Source organism: Gavialis gangeticus, unplaced genomic scaffold (assembly GCF_001723915.1).
Source record: "Gavialis gangeticus isolate Ggan-Ray unplaced genomic scaffold, GavGan_comp1, whole genome shotgun sequence".
NCBI classification, from domain to species: Eukaryota; Metazoa; Chordata; order Crocodylia; family Gavialidae; genus Gavialis; species Gavialis gangeticus.
Window position 1 is genome coordinate 51,164,009 of NW_017729006.1, and position 11,135 is coordinate 51,175,143.

The following is an 11,135-nucleotide window of genomic DNA, read 5'->3' on the forward strand; positions in this document are numbered from 1 at the left end:
TCCCTCCCTTACCTGCTTTACTTTTTGTCTTTCTAATTTCTACCTATTTACATATTCACTGACATGCCACCACCCTTTTAGCTTCTCTCATTCTTTGGAGTCTCAGACCAGCAGAGACTCTCTATGCTTGAAGAAGGGTGACTGTGCCTGAAAGCTTGGCTAGAACTTTTTTTCCAACTATTCAGTTGGTCTAATAAAAGGTATCAAATCTAACCAAAGAACCTTGGCTACCTATTAGGGCTGTGCGAAGCTATGGTCCCTGATTTGATTCAGTGGAAATTCGGCCCAATTCAGTGGCCAAATTGCTGAATCCAAATTGAATCAGAGGACACTTTCATCTCTGCAAATAGAATCAGAACCCTCCAAATCGATTCGGAGAGATTCAGAAAGATTCAGACATAGACAGCTTTAAATATTCGTTCTATACACCTCAAGGTAGCAGGGGATCACGAATGCTGCAATGCTGGGGCACATGGAGCATCCCACAGGAGCATGAGGAGCTTCCCAGCGCACTTGGCAGCAGACCTGGAAGTGCACTAGCGGCACTTCTGGTTCACTTCCAGGTCCACTGGGGAGCATGCGGGGGGCCTGCCTGTGCCCTCCTGGCTTGGTGACTGGTGCCTCCTGGGGCAGGGCACCCGGGGTCCCCCCACAGCTGATTGGTGAGTCGGGCCCCCCCCCCCATGCGTTCCACTTCCTGGTTCGTGGCCGAGCATGTGGAAGGGCCCCCCACACTCCTGTGGGACGCTCCATCTGCCCTAGCACTGCAGCATTCACAAGCCATGCCTGGTGCCTCAAGATATGTAGAAAAAACATTTAAATCTGTATCTATGTCTGAATCACTGGTTCTTTGAATCAGCATTGAATCTTCAGATTCAGATTCGGCCGAATCAAATCAGGGACAGTGATCCAAATCAATGAATTGAATCACTGTCCTTGATTTGGGCCGAATCCAAATCGAATAGGGCCCGCTTCTCACACCCCTACTGCCTATGTCCTTAGACCAACATAGCTACAACAAAAATTACAGAATTGGTAAAGACCTACATATATATAACTGCCAGACACTGTGCACAAAACATCAAAAGCACATTAACTTGCCACAGGTGAAGTAGGGGGATGAGAGTACTGTCAATGCCCTGCCTCTGCAGGGACAGGAAATAGTTATTAAATATGCTCAAGGAATCCAAAGGAAAGGACTGTGCCCCACCCCTGATTACAGAGGAAGACAACCTTGTTCCCTCTCTCCACTTTCCCTACAGTCTATGCAAATCTGACCACTGTATACAATTCCTTCCTGATCCCAAATTTGATGATTGGTCTGATCCTGGGCAGAGGCGCAAGACCCTCTAGCCAGGACCTCTGGGTTTTTTTAGTCTCAGCAGGAGCATCAGTACACCCCATGCTTTGCCTGAACCTAGCACCCAGTGCTTTTGAGGAAGGTGAAAAAAAATCAACCCCTGATGCACATAGCAGCATGAAAGGGAAAAAAATTCCTTCCTGGCCCCATGTGGAAACCAGCAAAGTCCAGAAGCATGGGAAGAACAAATACCTTTCACTCTGCACTGCAATCTGGAGACTGTAGACACAACATACGTCCTAACCAGAGGGACAGAAATCCCCTCTCTGCCACCCTATCCTCTCCATAAACTTTTCCAACTCCTTTATTTTGAATGGTACCTTTGTGTTTCAGCGTTTATATTAACTCTCAATTAATATAGTACCTTTTCAATTCTTTGCTTCGGGATTTATTCTTACATTGTATGTTTTGGTTGTGTAACTGTAACGGTACTTGTGAAATCTCTATTTCATTTAACCCAAGCTTATTTTTTGCTTTTCACAGTAGTGTTTTTGGTAAGTGTTCATTTTATGTGTAAACAGTGGTTCTTCCTTCTTTCCTGGTCAATTGCTTCCTGGGCCAGGCCAAGATGGCAACTGCTTTAAAAGAGGAGGAAGAATTGCTGCTCGGCAGTGTATGTCAGCTACTGCAATGTAATTGTTATATCTGCATGCTCCTGAAGTATTTCAAGTTACCTAATCATTGTATTTTAATCGTGAGTGAAACATGAAGCATGCAAACATAACAGTTATGTCATCACAGCTTATATCAGTATTGTTGTGCAGTGCTATTTTTATGTCTGTCTATATCCTGTTTTGTGTTGACTAAGAGTGTTTGCTTCCATGCTGTGGCAACAGGGTTAGTCAATGAGGTAAGAAAATCTTAGTGGAAGACATAGTGAAATTCTTTGGATGCTTTAGCCCATAAAGTCAGCACACATTTTGCTAGAAAATGACTTAGTATGTTGGGCTCTCGTAACTAAGTCCACTTGGGGGAAATAAAAGATCTACTAAAAATAAATAAATATAGAGATAGATTAGCAAAAAGAGGGAAAAATCATGATAGAAAAACACAGGCAATGTTGATTAGTTTGTTTGTGTGCTTGTTTTTTTTACACTACAGAAAACCAATGATGTGTTTATGCAGTGAATAAAATGGTTCAAGTGATCCTCAACTGTAAAAGATCCTGACTGTACTGAGTGTGTGTAGGGAAAATGGTGACAATCTTATGTTGATGATAAAAAAGAACTATGTTCTTTTAGCTATATTTAGCTAATGAAAAACAGGAGAGAAATATTAACAACTGGATAAGAATGAAGCTATTTTTTTATTAAATTCCTTCTGGTCAGAGTAGGAAATATGCTGACTGAGCTGTTTTATTCCTTTTACATTACTAATTAAAAAAATTATACTTTGAACATGTTCTCTTCATTAATATTAGAGTAATACTTTAAAGAAAAAAATTAACATCTACACAAAGAAGTATGTGTTCAGAGTGGTAATCAGTGATCCTTGAGGATCTGGGGAGTTTGCTGAAGCAAGGCATATCCAACTTCTTGAGTCCTGAAATCAGGCTGGAAACATTACAGGAAACTACTTTTTACAAGGTTTTTTTTCACACTAATGGATACCGCTAAGGCTGGAGATACCAGACCTTTCTCCTAGTATTTTGGCATTTCATTTTCTCTTTTGGGACAAACCGAAAGAGCTCATAGTTGGGGAAAACACAAAATAAATTAATCATTTTAGCATGATCCTGATTCTCAGAAACTGTATTGTATATGTTGATGTGTGTGTATGTTCATTTGACGTTTGGGCATTTTATTTACTCCCAGTTTCTACACCATTAAATAATCTGTTATTTAACTGACTTAATTTAGGAGCCAAAGATGGGCCTAATGTATACGTTTATTTTTAGAGCCAGTCATACAGCTAGTTCAAAGATGTTCCAGTCTGGGGGTTTTCTATAAGCCACATTTGCAAAGTGCATGCAAAAAGAGTATTTTTAGGGTTTGGGATCAATATATCTGAGCCATCTGTCCCTACTGATTATACATTCTTAAACACTTTAAGATTTTTTACAGAATGAGGTTACATTTGTTCTTCATAAGGATGCTATAAAAACTTCTTTCAATCAAAGCTCTATAGTATATTGTTTTTTACATTTAAGAAAAAAGCCTGCCAAATGTGATTCCCTTTTACAGGACAGTTTATATCTATGACATACAGAAGAATTTATCTCCAAAGCCATCTGACCTCTGTGCAGGAAACGTATGGTGGATATGTGAGAAGAGCAAGGTGTTCAACACCATTTTTATTGGTCTCAATAGATTTATTTCATTAATGAAGACCATATGTTTAGTCAGACATCAGGAGCAGATCTTCAGCTTGCCACTGGCGCTGAAGACAGTATCACTGAGTTTTAGTTTTCATTTTCCATTGGTCATATTTCAACTACATCTGACAGAATACACATTATTAAACACTGGATACCCAACTGTACTCCAAGATGCTAAGGGAATAGATAAATACTTCTTGCAGGTAACTCAATGTAAAACATCCCATGGGATAAAACCTACACATTGGTCCCTCACCCATTGCTTGTAAGATCAGCTGAGTCTTGAGAGGGACCAGAGGCAGTATGTCAGGGACATTTGCAAGATAGATAGTTCCTTAATCTTGAATAAAAAAATCCTTTGATGAACATGTGTTGATTGCAGGTGCATCCACTGCACCTGCCTTAATTTCTATGCAAAACTCCTGGTCCTGGTCTTATACTTTTTCAAGGAATTATGCTCACAAAAATCACAGTTTCCCTTAAAGTTCTCTGTAAATCCTGAATTGTAAAGAACCCAGTAATGATGACTGTAGATAAGAAAAGTAACATTTTCAGCAAAACCTTTTGCCCTTGGCCCTAATCCTTGAGGCTGTTCAACTCACTGAACTAGAAATATTACAGTACAAATAGGTACTGTTTTTTACAGTGTAGCATAGATGCATTAAACAATGGCTCAAGAATCACAGAATGTTGAGTTCTGTTCTGGCCTCTATTGATGAATGATCTGTGAGAGAACATACATTTCTGTCACATCTTTTAAAGTAATTGTAATTGTTCCCCATTATAGATTTGGTATGAAATCAATGGCAAAATTGGTATTAACTCCATATAGGCCAGGATTTCATGTGTGGGAGCTAAGGGCATATCTATATTGAAAATTTATTTTACAAGGGGCAAAATATTCCAATACACTGTTCTGCTCTACTCTTGCTGTCTCTCCCACCAGAAGCAGCATCTGCTATTGGTGTGGGACTTGGGCAGATTAGTTAGCACCATCTTTCAGTCCAAATGCAGCTATGCCACATCCAGTTTGGGAGAGAACATATACAGAACACTTCAGCTTGGTTGTGTAACCCGCTAACTGACATAGTGCATTTACAGCATCATCATGCTCTGATTCTTGTAAAACAAATGACTGGGCTGTAAGGCATATTAGTTTAATGAGCTTGTGCAAAGCATAGACAGACAGAGAAGTTATATTTTAAGCCTGATGCTAATACTGACCTGCTCAATTATGTTGGGTACAGTATTAATTTTGCATCTACCTTAGTTTCCCTATCTGTGAAATGGCCAACGTTGTTTGTCAGTACTGTAGCAAGGAAGCTTGGTGCTCAGGTCAAGCCCACAGTGGCAGCCCACCCTCACCCCACACACAGATCTGGGGGGGCACACGCCTCCGCCCCATGCTTGCCTGGGACTGCTTGCAGTGACGATAGCCACCCTCCCCCTGTTACCATGTCCCCCAAACAAGCCACTCACGGCTCCACCCTGTGCGCCACCCTGGCTGGGCAATGTCTTGCTTCCAGCTCCTACCCCTTGCCACAGTACTGCTGTTCGTTGATTACTAAAAGTTACTTTAGTGGCCATGCTAGGCTTAATGCACCTGATCTCTTCTGATACTGTTACCTAAGCAGTCCTGTGCCTGGGCAGTGTTTCGATAGAAATCCACCCTGGGATCTGTAGCACTGCAAATATAAGCTAAGGACTTGTGGTGGAACACTAGGTCTTAGCAAGTGAGTGCTACAAATTTGTTTTACTTCATTTGCACTGCTAAACTGACAGACAGGATAAAAGAAAAGAAATATTGCTCATACAGACTCTTGCTTTTCCTTTTAGATAATACATCCCGCCTCCTCCCACCCCTCTTCCTTTTTCCCATCTCAGTTGCTATACCTGTGTGTCTTATCCAATCTTCCTCACCAAAAGAAATCTTAATTACTTGGTATGTCTTTTGCAGATTACATCCAGGACTCATCCTGCTGTAAGAACAGCTACAGGCTTTCATATACAGGAAAACTCCTTGCTTGATGAGTGAGGCTCCACACTTCGATGATGTGTTAAAGCTCTCTGGAATGTACTAATGTTTTGTTGACATGACCTAAGTCTACTTTGCTGACTCCAAGCACCTATACTCTCAGCCTGGGCATGCAAACACAGCTTCAAGTCATTGTCACAAACATACAATACCTCACAGTGCTGTTAAGCAGCCAGAAGAATCTTGCTGCAGCACGCAATGGAATAGCATCACTAAGAAAGGTAGGTGCTGAGATGAGGAGGAACACCAAGGAAAGGGTGAGCAGGTATTCGTTAATAGTTTTTATGATCAGTTGCCTGTTCGTACTATTCAGTAGTCTGCATATTGCATGCAAAATAGAACAATACTCCAAGAAACTAAATTATTATTATTATTACCATCATCATCATCAGTGGTAACTGAAACATTACCTTCTGCCTCACAACATTTTGAAACAAGCTTATTTAATTTGTATTATGCTCCTCATGGAACCTCTTCAGATATCAAAACACAAGGTTGAATTTTCATTTGTCCTCTAATTCTGATGAATCAAAATTGAGAATATTAGTGTAGTGTACCCATACAAAACAGGAAAAGATGGCTTGGTTGTAGCACTGCAGAAGAGGACCTAGACTTCAAGCTGAATATGAATCAATAGCATAATATTATTGTGAGAAAAAAAAGATAATAGGAACTTGGATGTGTTCTGGGGAGTATCACACGCAAGTCATTCTTGTGATTCTCCTACTTGGTAAGGCCTCATCTGGAGTACTGGGTTTAATTTTGGGCACTGTGCTGAGAGGAAAACATGAACAAATTGGAAAGAATCCAGAGGAGAATAACAAAAATGCTGAGAGGTCTAGGAAGCATGAATTTAAGAAAAGGTTGGAAGAACTCAGATTATTTAGTCTGGAGAAAAGAAGACCGAGGTGCAATTTGATAACTATTTTTATGGTAATTAACTCTTCTCTGTGGCTGCAGGAGACAGGATAAGGAGTATCAATTTTAAATTGCAGCTAGGCTATTTGGGTTGAATAAAAGGAAGTGGTTTTGCACTATAAGGGTGGAAGCAGATTAAGAGGTTGTAGACTTTCCATCTTTGGAAGTTTTCAGGAGCAGGTTAGACCGACACTTGTCTGGGATGATTTAGATAAGGATGATCCTACTTTGAGTGGTGAGTTAGACCAGATGACCTCCTCAGGTCCCTTCTAGCCCAATAAATTAATCTAAGAGAAAAGTATTTATCAGTTGGAAGAAGTAAAGGCTCTCATGGGGGGACAATAATACAGGAGAAAGTGAGATCACTGATGAGTGCTAAAAATGAGAAAGGAATATTCAGAAGAAAACAGAAAGGAAACAAAACTGGATATTGTGCTTATATATTACCATTTACTGAAAAAGGACATTCAGCCGCATCCTTGGGCATTTTTACATGTGCTCCGGGGTGTGAGGGGTGCTTTAATTACAGCAACTCTGAGAGCCACTGTAATTTAAGTGTCCCCATCATCTGGTGTATCATCATCCCTGCAGTTCAAAATGGTGGTGGGGGCTTGTCAAATGAGCTTTAGTTAAAGCACCCCCACCTCCACTTTGAAGTGTGGGGATGCTGCTACAAGAGATGTGGAGGCTGCTTGAGCATGCTAATTAGCATGCTCCAGTAGAGCCTGCTCCAAGGCACTGTAATTACAGCATTGAAGCAGCCTCCCTGCATGTTTACAGGCACTTGTGTTTCCAACAAAACAGTAATTATGAAAAATCTGCTTTTAAACTATTGGCGATGATATCTAATATTATTATTTTTATGTTTGTTTTCTTTACAATAAGATCTTTACCTTAAGGTAAATTATAAACCTTTGATTTTATAGTTAATCTTTTTGGATGCTGGATGATTGGTTCATTGAACAGTGCAAGCCCTCTATTACCTTCCTAAATGCTGCATATTGTCTGATGAGAGTGTTGTCACTTTCAACACCTTAGAAAGAGGAATGGTTTCCTTGTCAAGTCTGTATGTCTCACCCTCCAACAGTCTTTAGAACCCATTAGAAAAATCAAAATAGATAAAGTCACATTTATGTTAAGGATAATGGTTTATAATATAATATACAACATACTTATAGGATTGGCAGTGCTACACTCACTAGCACCGTGACTGAAACAGACTTGAGGGTCATGATTGATCACAAGATGAACATGAGCCACCAATGCACTGCTGCAGCTGGCAAAAAAAATAAAACCCTGGCTTGCATCTACCGATGCATCTCAAGCAAGACCCAAGAAGTCATCCTCCCACTGTACTCATCCTTGGTGAGGCCTCAGCTGGAGTACTGCATCCAGTTCTGGGCCCCACACTTTAGAAAAGACATGGAGAAACTTGAGAGAGTCCAGAGGACAGCCACATGCATGATTAGAGGTCAAGAGAGCAAGCCTTATGAGGAGAGGCAGAGAGGCACAGGACTCTTCAGCCTGCGTTGTGCTCAGGGGAGAATTGGTGGCAGCTGATAAGTATATAAAGGGTGTGTGCCAGGAACTTAGAGAATGTCAGTTCACCAGGGCACTCCATGGGAAGACACAGTCTAAAGGTCACAAACTGATAGAAGACCACTTTCGACTGAACATTAGGGAAAACTTCTTTACCGTCCAATTCTTCAGAGTCTGGAATAGGCTCCCCCCACAAGTGGTGCAAGCACCTACCCTGGATACCTTCAAGAAATGTTTGGGTGCTTATCTTGCTGGGTCATCTGATCCCAGCTGACTTCATGTCCTTTGGGCAGGGGGCTGGACCTGTTGATTTTGCAAGGTCCCTTCCATCCCTAATGTCTATGAAATCTATGAAATATGCTCTGGTTTACATTATGTCCATAGGTCATACAGAATTTTAGCTCTTAGCTCTTAGCTGGTGATACAGGCCAGCCGAAAGCTATTAAGTAGGCTATGTAAAATAAATTAATTGCCTCAGGAAAAACCCTAGTGAATGAGTATCAACCTCAGCCTAACTCTTCTATGATAGCAGACATACTTGCCAGTCTTGTCACCAAGAACTAGTTCATTTGTTATTGATGCTTTGTCGCTTAGATATATGTGGATGCTTTATTCTGAACGGAGCTTGATTTTGTTATTTTCTGCCTTCATTTATAATCATCTGATTGATTTTTTTTTGCATTATTTTCTGTCTTCTTTAATACACTGGAGCCCAGATCATTCATGTCTGCATGGTTCAAAACTCACTTAATTCACAGCAGGTTGCTAAAATAAGGTTGAGTCACTGCAGCTTTGACTTCAAAAGACACCCCTTCTCCACTCAGCTGGAGCTCATCAATGGTCCTATATAGCAGATCGGAGAGGCAGTGTCCTTTGAAGTGAAAGCCTCAGCAATCTGCTCGAGAACATCAGAGGTCCCATTCAGCTGTTCGCTGCAACTCCACACCCTCCCTGTTTCTTTGCAAACCCTCATGGGGGTAGAAACCACACCTTGGAAAATGTCTGTGGGTTCTATCGCATTCATAATTCTGAGTGCAAAGATTCACTGACTAAGAAGAGCAATTTATTACTGTTTGTACTGAAACAAATCAATCTAAATGATAGGTGTTGTTCCTGAACCTATTTTGGATATCTGTTGCTACTTACTACCATTTTATAACTGACCTGTATTACCATTACGCAGAAAATTTGTCATGTATGATAATATGAAAATACTGAAAATTATAACCAGATCTTCCCACAAGGTGGCTGAGCTTACACAAGGTGAACAAGGAAATGGAAGAACTGCGTGATGCCCTGATATATGTCTTATCTCCTGAATCTCTGGATGCTACATTACAGATTCACTTTCAGTATGTACAAAATCATTTTGCCACAATAACATTTCTCTTTCTGAAATATACACTGAAGGTTCTGGGAATGATTTTCCTTTCATTAAAACTAGTTTTATACCAGTGTTGTGCCATTGATTTAAATGGCATTGATTCTTACTTACACAGGTGTGTAACTGAGAAGCAAAGTAGGTGCTATGTGTGCACATCTGCATGTGCAATTAACGTGCTGGAATTTTCTGGGTAGAAAATTTACGTGCATTAAATGCCTCAACATGCATCTGAACATTGGTCCGATTGGGAACAAATTTGCTCCGGACAGGAACAGTTTAGTCTAAGGCTGCTCCTGCCCTGCTGTGTCCCACTGCAGCAGCCAGGGGAGCTCCAGGCTCCTCCAGATGACAGGGGGCATGGGGTCTAGTCCTGATCTCTGTGGGTTGGGGGAGAGCTCCCCTGGCTGCCAGGCAACTGCCTCCCTGCCATGTGCAGATCAGGACCTGTCCCAATCTCCATGTGGCAGGGAGAGCTGTCCTGGCTGCTAGGCAACTGCCTGCCAGCTACATAGAAATTGGGACCTCTCAAGATCTGCATGTGACTGGGCGAGCTGTCCCAGATGCTGGGCAACTACCTCCCAGCCATGTGGAGACCAGGACTCGTCCTGATCTCCAGGTGTCTGGCAGGCAGTGTCCCACTGAGCTGGGGCAGCAAGCAAGCAATCAAAAAACATTCATTTAGCAATTGTGGGAAATGTTTCATTATTTCTAAATTTCTGAGGTGTTTGATCACCTGTCAGGGATAGCTTGGTAGGGAACTGTTGTCACAGGTAAGAGTAACCCATGTTCAGCTTATTTAGCTTAGAATGTGTTTCTGCACAAGATTCCATATAATCTTGGAAACCAACTATTAAAAGACTGGATATCAGTAAAAGATTAATTTTAAATATTGAGTAGGGTTCACTCATGTAGAAGAATCTGATAGAAATATATAGAAAATTATAAAAATGACTTTTCTGTTTATCCTTTAGACACATTTGTAGTTCTAGACCAGAGTAAAACCAAGAAGGGCATAAAATGATCAGGAAATAAAGTCCAACATTGTATACATGTCTGAGGAGGGAATCTTCAGCTGTTGGGAGACCTTGACGCAACAGCCTTCATGCCCTTTTACTTTCCTATCCTGTCCAAATACATACCTGAAAAAACAGTTATTCTGCTTCATTTATGACTTCTGCCCAAAAGGAAACATCAGGATTTGCCCTTACATATAAGACTTGTTAGGAAAAACAGTTACTTGCTATGTGAGAGAGAAGAGGGGGGGCGTGGACATCAGGGAGTGAGAGAGAAAGTGAGTTAGTGAGTGAGTGCTGAGCCCTAACAGGTGATCCATTACCCTGAAGCCATTACAATTTGTCATATATGCTTCACCTAGCATCAGCTGCAAGATGAAATGTTTTCTGCTCAGTTTATCAGTCTACCTGGATGTGTCAGGTCAACTTCCTTTTAACCCACTGTTCTGGTTCATGGGCTTTGGGAAAATATGGCAAAGCCCATCAAAGCTAGCAGAGGGGGGTGTGTGTGTGTGTGTGTGTGTGTGTGTGTGTGTGTGTGTGTGTGTGTGTGTGTGTGTTTTTTTTCT